Source organism: Lipophrys pholis (assembly GCF_963383615.2).
Source record: "Lipophrys pholis genome assembly, chromosome: 13".
Taxonomy (NCBI): Eukaryota; Metazoa; Chordata; class Actinopteri; order Blenniiformes; family Blenniidae; genus Lipophrys; species Lipophrys pholis.
The window spans coordinates 28,056,693-28,066,436 of NC_137632.1; positions in this window are offsets into that span (position 1 = coordinate 28,056,693).

Below are 9,744 nucleotides of genomic sequence, written 5' to 3' on the forward strand. Positions count from 1 at the left end.
GGTTCAGTGTTTTGCAGACTTCAAAAGTACATAAGACATCAAATTGACTTCAAATGCTGTATTACGACAATGTATTTGAATCTTCTTATAGAGGCATAAGATCTACATATTTCTCCTGATATGTCCACAAGTAGAGAAATGGAGCTTTGTCAATATACTCGTCAATATATACAATCAAAGATCCACATATTAGTAACATGCACGTTCAAAAACACAACTTCAAGTCATCTCGGAAAAAATCTGCAGAAGCACCAACTCATCACACATTTTGTGACAATACAGCCGTCAATCTGAATAAATCTGTGCGTCCCATCTTAACAGACTTTTCAAATTAAAATACAAAGCCTCTCATGTAACTTTCACTGAGAAAAAAAAAAGTCCAGAGTAGAAACTCCATTTGAACAGGAAGAAAGCTGCACAACCACAATCCGGTTTAAAGGTTGGACCAAACAGCGCGGCCTTCAGCTAAACATGGACAGAAGTCTCACCCTCACGGTTTTCTTACGTTTCAAAGACAGGAAGTGGAGAACATGGACGCCGTCGTGGCTCGGAGAGAGAGGTCGACTGTAGAGGCCAGTTTAGCGAAGACAGTCTGAAGTAAATGCCGTTCTTCTTTAGCATTCCGGTGGATGACTACGTCACGTTATACTGTACTTCCACTGGTTTGTTTCAGCTGACGTGAGCGCAGATGACGCTATGAACCGCGAGAACCGCGCAAAGCCTGAGCGATTTGAGCCGCGACCGCGGATTTTACAAAGATTCTCCCACGATCCGATCATTTCGTCTCAGACGGACGAAAATGGAAGAGTTAGTAGAAAAGAAGCCGAAGCTGAAGGGTCCAGTTCTACAGTCAGTCGTCCTGCAGGACGGTAGAGAAAGAAAGAGCACAGACTAAAAGAGAGAGACAGAATGAAGCTCAGGGAAATTAATAAGTAAAACCAACTTCCATTCCTATAGACGCCTTTAATAAACCTTCATGAGGAATTGATTAAGATATTTTAAAGTAGAATTCTATCGTCAGGTCTCTGTCTGCAGCTGCGTTTACACATATCAAACATACAGGTAAAACTAATTTGATAATTTTTGTCTTTTCATGTTAAATAGTCTTTAATTTTCCGTCGGTTAGTTGATGTATAATTGACCCACAGAATATTGAACGATCTCATTCGAGTGTCTGCGAGCTACGAGTCAGTTTGACAGGGGAGGAACGTTTCTATTGACACGTACTTCAGCGAATCGCTTGTGGAGCCACGAGGCTGACAAAGGCGCCACAGTCAGTCCAACGTCATTCACCCTTTCATATCCGCTTCAACACACAAGCTGGAACACAGAGAGAGAAACTCAAGGTCGAGACTGAACTCAGTAACCGCGGACGAGTGCCTGATCCAAACGCCGGCAAACTTCACTTCGATTCAACCTTTTCAGATTGTAGCTGTGAGGAGAGTCTGCCAACCGCCATTATCTCTACATACCCTTCAAATTCACTTTCCCATGTGACGCCTCACGTCGGCTCAACGTGCAAAAAAACAAAAAAGGAATCTTGGATTCATGGATTTCCAGACCGGAGAAACTCAAAACCAGAGAAACTCCTCTGGCAGCAATCGGAGCACTTTTACAAGTAATGATGTAAAAAGGTGGACATTTTGAAGTTGAGTCTCCACATTCAGAAGGTTTTGAGTCATTCTTTCTTTATCTAATTTATTTCATTTATGTTTCGGTGTCGACCGGGCCTCCAGTACACAATTTCATCAATCTGCTGGAGTGACAATAAAGAACGCTTGAAGTCATACGCTATACTAGTTCTGATTTCATTCCACATTCCTGAAACAAGTTTAATATTAATAAAAAATAACGTGAAATAACCCATTCCTGCAGTGCATTTCTCACTTTTTTACCAACTTCCGGGAGTTCTTTGAAAGCTCCCACTTTCCCAGTGGGAAGTTCCTAGTTTGACAGTCACAGATGCATTTTTTCCCACTATGAAGTGGGACCTTTCCCACCTCCAACTAACTTTTTTTGTTTTGTTATTGAACTATATATTTGAAAAACAAGAACGCAGATTATACATGTTGCTCACACCTTTTGTACACGTGTCACCAGTCCGAGCCTGGATGGAATAGTACTGAAATATAGAAATTCAATTCAATTAATGAATAAACAAAAAAGAAAGAAAAGAGAAAAATATATTACCTATCTTGTGCACAAATATCTGAACTTGAAATGACAATAAAAAAAACATCTTAATGATTATAAATCAATACGTATTAGAAATAAAGACAAACAATAATGATTAGGACAACATCATCGGCAAAAAAATTAATCTGACTGCATGTTTATTCCCTGTGATCAGCACCTTCAATAAGTATAAATCTAAAGGATTGTAACAGATATGTGACACTAGTATTAGTAAAAGTCAAAGACGTAGCTTGCTGCATAAATGTAGAATATGGACTTGGAACAATGCAAGCGTTTAAATTATGCTTTAAAAAAAAAACCCATGATGTTCTGTGTGAGCTCCCTGAGATTCAGATTGTTTGATACCATGTCAAGAACAATCTGTAAATCATTTTGGACACTTCGTTAGCGTCTCTTTTCAGAATGGGTCGGCCATCTTTGATTGGAGCTGCTGTTTTAGAAGGTTTTATTCATAATGCTTCCCGCTGAGCCCTCAGTCGTGTCACCAGGAGTTCAAATCACTGCAAAAGAGGAGGAATTAAAGTTCAACTCTGGAGATGAACATGATGGATTTAAAGTCCTCTGTTTGGACGTTCTGCTCCTCAGATGTGGAGCCATAGTTCAATCATCTGACAGCTTCATTACATCCGTCGCCCGACCGCACGAGCTTCATCCTCCTCCCAGACTCCTGATTTCGGAGTGAAATGCCTCCTTGTCTGCTGCTTTAAATCTTCTCCTCGCTGAAAATGGAACACAAATGACTGTCGGCTAATTTGCAGCTCGACCCGAACCTTAATGTGTAATTATCCCAGTTCCAATTAGGCTGATGAGCCCGGTAAATCACAAACAGCTTCTCCACGCCGAGCGTTTCATCCACTGCTTACGAGAAGTGGAAGGCAGAAGTGTCGCGGTCCGGGCCCAAGTTTACAGAAAAAGGCCGAATCTGCTTTTTCTGACAAAGGCCTCGTTCACCCTGCTGCCGAACGAGACTTTCACTCCCAGTCACTCCCAGTCACTCCATTCCTCCTGCTTTGTTTCCTTGTTAAAACCCCAATTCTGATGTTTTCCCACCAGAGCCAGGCCCCGTTCGGATTCTGACATTTTTCTACATCGACTGATTCGTCATCGACGGGTGACTGGCGTCACTGATAAGCACCAGAGGAAGCGGCTCCGCCAGAATAAAAGCTGTGCTCTTTTTCCCCTCATTCCTCTTCTTTCTTCATCACGTTGTCTAGATTCTGTCGCTCGTATTTAACAACCTCTTGAAAGTGAATCTACACGGTGACCTGTGTTTGCCAGATATGGCGTTATCCCCCAATTGGGGAGCAAAACACGCTGAGCTTTTAACTTTATTAGTGTTTATGACGTGTTCTTTATTACACATATAATAGTTTTATGGTTTGAATTGAGCATCAAGACCTGTGGTGTGGGCGGAGCTTAAGAGAGACGGCACATCGGGAGTTCACGTCCTTTACTGGCAGACTTTTAATGTGGTGATCAGGCTGCACCGGGGGGGTGAAGGGGTTAAAATGTTGTGGCGGCTTTCTGTGTGGAGTTTTCATGTTCTAGTAAGTTTTCTCCAGTTTCTTCCCAAAATAGTTACTCTCAATGAAAAGACCCCCAAAAAAACCCTCCGTTGCGTTTCGGCGGTCCGTCTACACGACAACGGCGCTCGGAGCCCCTGGAAAAAAAAAAAAAAACGCTTTCTGAAAACGGCTCCCAAAGGCGGAACTTTTAGAAACACAGTCTCTGTGTAAACAGAATCCCACAGTAAATAGTTCTTCTGCAAATGTAGAGGGACGATAGGAACCACGTTTTCCTCCACCGACTATAGTTTGTTTGCTTTTTGGAAGTAATAAATCTAATATTAACTGTAATTTTCATTTGCCGGAGGGTGACACTCAGGGGCTCCGCGGCCGTCGTAGAGGTAGAAACGAGTCAGTTTGACGGACGTGAAGAGGAGAAAGTTTGTACGTTTGACTATTTAAATTGAGTGACTTTAGCCTTCGTGCAGCCGTGCTGGTGGGTGTAGTGAGCCGTGCACATTTAAAAAGAAAAAATAGAAATGTGGAGGTGTCAGGCTCGGCAGACGTGAAGCTGCGATTGTTCAGCCAGGTTCGGACTCCTATATGAAATATGAGCCCACAATGCGCCGTGCTGAGGAGCCTAATCCATCTTTTGAATTTGTGAAAGAGTATCCAAGCAGTTTTCAGCCCCCCTCTTTCCCCTTTTGAGCGTCGCAGACAGTATTATTAGTTTTTGAAAAGCCTTTGAAAACTGCTTCACTTCACGGGAGCCTTATCTCTCAGGCCTTTTGTGGCGGGATTTTTCTTTATTTCTTCTTTTTTTTTTTTTTTTTGCTGCGGCCGCATGCAGGAGCGGACGACGTCGTCCTTCTCTGTTTATCTCTTAACTTATGATGCATTTTAATGGCTGCAGCATTTCCCTCCTCGGGGGCCTGCCGTTGTTTTACGGCCTGCTCGGGAAAAACTGAAGCGCGATAAGAAGAAAAGGCTGAATTATCTGGTGTTTGTGTGCCGGACATCCAGAGTTAGGACGGCAGTCTGAAGGAAACGGAGATGACGGATTCACACTTGAAAGGAAAGGCCAGCGCCGCCATGAGCTCCGTCTGGGGAGGGAAGCTGCGGCGCAGCGGTTCTGCTTACAACAGCAGCTCCACGCTCACCGGGCCGTTCAGCCGTTCAACACTCACTCATGGTGGGAGTGCGACTTCGCGCATGTTGAATAAAAAAACACTTCCAACATCCGCGACTTCACTTCAGAATTACACCAGATTCATTTTGGGAGGAAATCATGATCAGAAGAAGTTGAATATTTCACTTATTGTAATAATGTCTGCATGTTTTTATGAAAGGTGACAAATTAAAACTGGAAAATAAGTCTGAGTACATGGTTGTCCAACATGACCGGCCTGCCGGAGGATCCAATGACTGAGATGAGTGTCTAACTTACAAACTTGACTTAAACGAGTCAAAGTCTTTTTTTTTTTGTTTTTGCAAAACAACTGAAAACACACAAGGTAGTTTGTAGGGATGGTTTTAGGCAGAACTTGGTGTTTTGGGTGTCCATCCCAAAAAATATCAAAATTCCTCCAAATTCCTTAACGTTACGGTGACTGTCAAAATAAAACTACCAAGTTGGATTGTTATTATGGTGACTGTCAAAATAAAACTACCAAGTCCTGGGAGAATATGGAGTGTATTGCTGTAGCTCCCCATGGGATAGCCATAGCACCCTCAAGAATTATTATTATTTTTTTTATAAAAAAAAATAAATAAAAAAAAATAAAAATAAAAAAATAAATATATATATATATATTTATTTATTTATTTTTTATAAAATATATTTAAGTAGTTTAATCAGATTTTTTGAATGTGTGAACATTATCATTTGTTATCTGGTTAATTAATAAATACACCAATAAAACATGCATGTACTGTATATATTTTATTGTTTTAACTCAAAAGCAGTGTGATCTGTTTCAGCCAATCCGGTGCAGCGAACACATTAACCCTTGAACTTACTACTTCCATTTTTTCTGGTGATTGTGTAACTTACTTATAGTAATAAAACATGGAGCGCTTTTTGCCCAAAAAAAAAAAAAAGTGACCAAATTATTGATTCCTTCTTCTTTATGACTCAGCTTTAAAGGATTCCAGGCTTCTGCCATTTTCAAACATCGGAGGTAATTATAAAAGGTGAATCGGAGGACTTCCAGAAAACGGCGGTCTGGTGTTGCCCAGTGTGTGGCGGATAATGGATTCATTAATAGAGTCCTGGTGGATCTCAGACGGTAATTGTGTGACAGAAAAGTCGTTCTAAAACTCAAAGGTCAGCAGTGAAGGGCAGCGAGAACTAATGTGATCAGGTCGGTTCTCTAAATATGAGTTCAAAACCTGGCAGCCATCGAAAAACATTACTGAAGGGTTTCAAAAAAAAAAAAAAGTGTGTTGCGATAGGAAAAAGATGAATGAATGAACGACTTTTCGTACGCCTGCAGAGGATCTGTGCTGGCAACGTCTCCCGGTTTCAAAATAAAGCAAAGGTACAGGTTCAAACTGCATTTCAACAGTATTAGAAAGGAGACGACGGCTGATGATGGTCAACAGATCATCACATCAATAACGTTCATTCAGACAGGAAACAACGCGAACAGACGAGGCAAACAACCTTCAGCGCCACATTCGTAGGCACTCGCGTCAAGGAGAGTCGTTTATTCTAACGTGTAGCGGGAAAACAAAAAAAGATAGAAAAAATGTGGAAAAAAGAAAAAAAAAGAAAAGAAAAGGAAGAAAAAGAGGGAAAAGGGAAAAAAGAAAAAAATGGAATAAACAGAAAAAATAAAAAAGAGGAAAAAAAAATTGAAAAATGTGGGAAAAAAAGAAAAGAAAAGAAAAGGAAGAAAAAGAGGAAAAAGGTAAAAAAGAAAAAAATGGAATAAACAGAAAAAAATGGAAAAAATAAGAAAAAAGGTGGAAAAAAGAAAAAAAAATGGAAAAAGAGAGAAAAGGAAGAAAAATAAGAAAAAAGAAGGAAAAAAATAAGGAAAAATAAAGTGATGCTTTTACAGTCTAATGATTTACATTTACATTTTCTCTAACCAAGTGAGTAACTCTAATATATTTCTAATCTGCCCGTGTATATTCCCTATTAATCAGAGTTAGTTTAAGAAAAGCTCTATTTGTTTGATCGAAGCAGCTTGAGAATCAATACCTGGACCTGTTTATTCCAGAGGTACGGCACTATGCTACAGGTCCACTGGGTATCTTCAGGTGGTTGAATCAATAATATTGTTCTCCTGCTGACGTTCTGTTGAGACTGTCCTGTTCTGTGCAGCATAAGTGGCTCTTCTCAGTGTGTGAAGGTTGAAAGTGAATCAACGCTCTGGTGTGAACGTCTTCCTGTAAATAGAATCGTTACTGGAGGTGCTCAGAGAAATGGTTTCACCGTTTCTCTCTGCAGCTTTAGTCTTTTTCCCCGGACTCTGCTTTCTTGGGTTTCTTAGTGTGTGTGTGTGTGACTCCATGTTCCCTCTTTGCACGCTGATTGCTGTTGTCCCTGCTTTGGTTGTGTGTCTGATGTTCCCCTGTGTGTTTCACAAAGTGTTCTGTTGTTGTTGCTGAAGGTCTGTTTTCTTGGTTCAATAGTTCTGTTCAGTTCAGTCATTTAGAATATTTGTTTCATGGTTTTGTTGATGTCACGACCTCTTGTTTACTGGATTTCTGCCTATTTTTAGTTTTTTACTATTTGCTCTCTGCCCTGCCTCGGTGTCTTGTTTGGCCCTTGTAGCTTCGACATGTAGAAATCTCAACATTCTGCTTTCTTCTGTCAAATTCCTGAAACATGGAATACTCAAGTACCAGAAAGACTTTGTAGGGCCTGAGCAGAGCGAGACCCTTTTGGAATGCAAGGGATTATTATTATTACTATCATTATTCTTATTATTATTTGGGATTGGGCCACCTTTCAAGGACCTGAATGTTTTTGTAAAGTTTCTTTTCTTATTATTATTCCGCCGCATCATTAGACCCAAATTTGACCCCCTGAGCACGCTCTAAGGCTCACCACATTTTACACGCTAATCAAGACTGGCGAAAAATTTAAGAAATGTAAGAAATGATAAAAATCAACCCCCAGAGTTCCAAAACTGTGCTCTCCAGCGCCACCTAGAAACACTAAAACAGCCACCACGGCCCATAGCAATGTCGTATGGAGATCAAACCAAAACTCAATTGTTCGTCTCTTCAAGACCGGACGGACGGACGGACGGACGGACGGACGGACGGACGGACGGACGGATGCTCTTGATTCACCCTGCAACAGTGACTGAACTAGACTTGGTTCAACACAAGAACACAATGACCTCATGTATTGGTAATAGTAATAGTAATAGTAATAGTAATAGTAATAGTAATAGTAATAGTAGACCTTCAGCAGGTTTTCCTGATGTTGCATCCCAGAAACAGGGAGTACCAGAGGTATTCATCCTTGAGACTAAACAAACAGCCTCCCTCCTGCAGTGGCTGCTTTGTTTGACCGCTGCTTTTGTTGTTGCACGACGTGTTAGTTTGCTTTTCTTGCCAAATGTTGTGTTGCCGTGGAGCTACATTTTAATGATTCCTGTTTATATGGCAGGAATGACAAAAAAAAACAACCCCACTACAAGTTCCAACAGCATTCTGTGTATCTCCCTCTCTCTGGATCGCTGGAAGCCTTTTATTGTTCAGACTCCGTCCTCACCCAAGCGCAGCATCCCTCACCTCCTCCACACTCTGACCTCACAGCCTCACGTTGAGTCAAGAGGCTTTTTACAATTTCTTGCACAAATTATGTGGATTTATCCGAGACTGTCGGGTGCACCTCCTTTGTTGAGTGACTCGGCCACATTCAGCGCCGTCGGGACTCGTGACCGCTTCCTGCTGCTCCGCCGTGAAAAAAAAAAGTCAGAATTCATCCCACGTCACATCTTCAGTGCTCCACTGATGACGGCTTTCAAACTCCGTCCTGTCCGAGGACGTGTGAATCAAATCACCGGGATTGAGAACATCTGTTCTGCAAAACCAAAATAAAAATTAGCACTCGCCAGCCAACCCGAGCACGAATCGCAATACCCCCCCCCCCCCCCCCCCCCCCCCCGATACCCCCCCGACCTGCTGTCTGGGACGCGCCGCCGCTCTGGTGATGCTCATTAAAACATGCAGTGTGCTGCTGTTGTAGGAAATTACAGAGCATATTTTAAAAGGAATGTTTAATATTTGAGAGGCGTTTTGAAAGATTTACATGTTTGGGAGGAGTCAGTGGCTCGGGGCTGAACGCCCCAGGCAGGAGAGGCGCTGGGGCGGAGCGGAGCGGAGCGGAGAGCCCCACACCGGCCTGGTACCGGAGCCTGTGTGGAGCGCTGGCCTCCCTGGGAAACAACACAACCACAACCGGAAAATTCCACCGCAGGTTCTCTGTTCCCGCCTCTCGCTGCCAAGTGCAGCTGGCGTCGCTGGTTGGTGCTCGCGTCGGCATCTAGTCAGAGCTCGCGAGCAATGCTTAATCACGTCAGCATGCACGATACTTTTATTTTGACAGTCACCGTAACAACAACCCAAATTGGTCCATACGAATGTCCGTTTCCTTCCATTGTTAATGTTTAGCGTGTTCTTCTGTGCTGCATGTGTGTGTGGTTTCATTACAACAACAAAGAAGAGCACCCACTGAAACTCTAAACTTTTCTTAAACGAACATTGGAAAAAAAAAAACAATGCGATATTATTCGAAACGTCATTTAAAGGTGGCTTTCATCATTTCCCTGTTTCTCCTCTCAAAATGCACAAAGACGCACACTTCCTGTTATTGAGAGCACATTTTTTCTGGGAAAAGCACCCAAACGGCCGCATTTTGTAATAACTTGTTACACATTACAACAGTTATTACAAAATGTGGGTGTCACACTTTTTCTTTTGAAGAAAATGTTATAATTTATTGCTTTATGTAATCGTTTTTGCGCAAATTATCATTGAGCACGTCTAAAAAAAAAGAACTAAAATATATGAAATACAT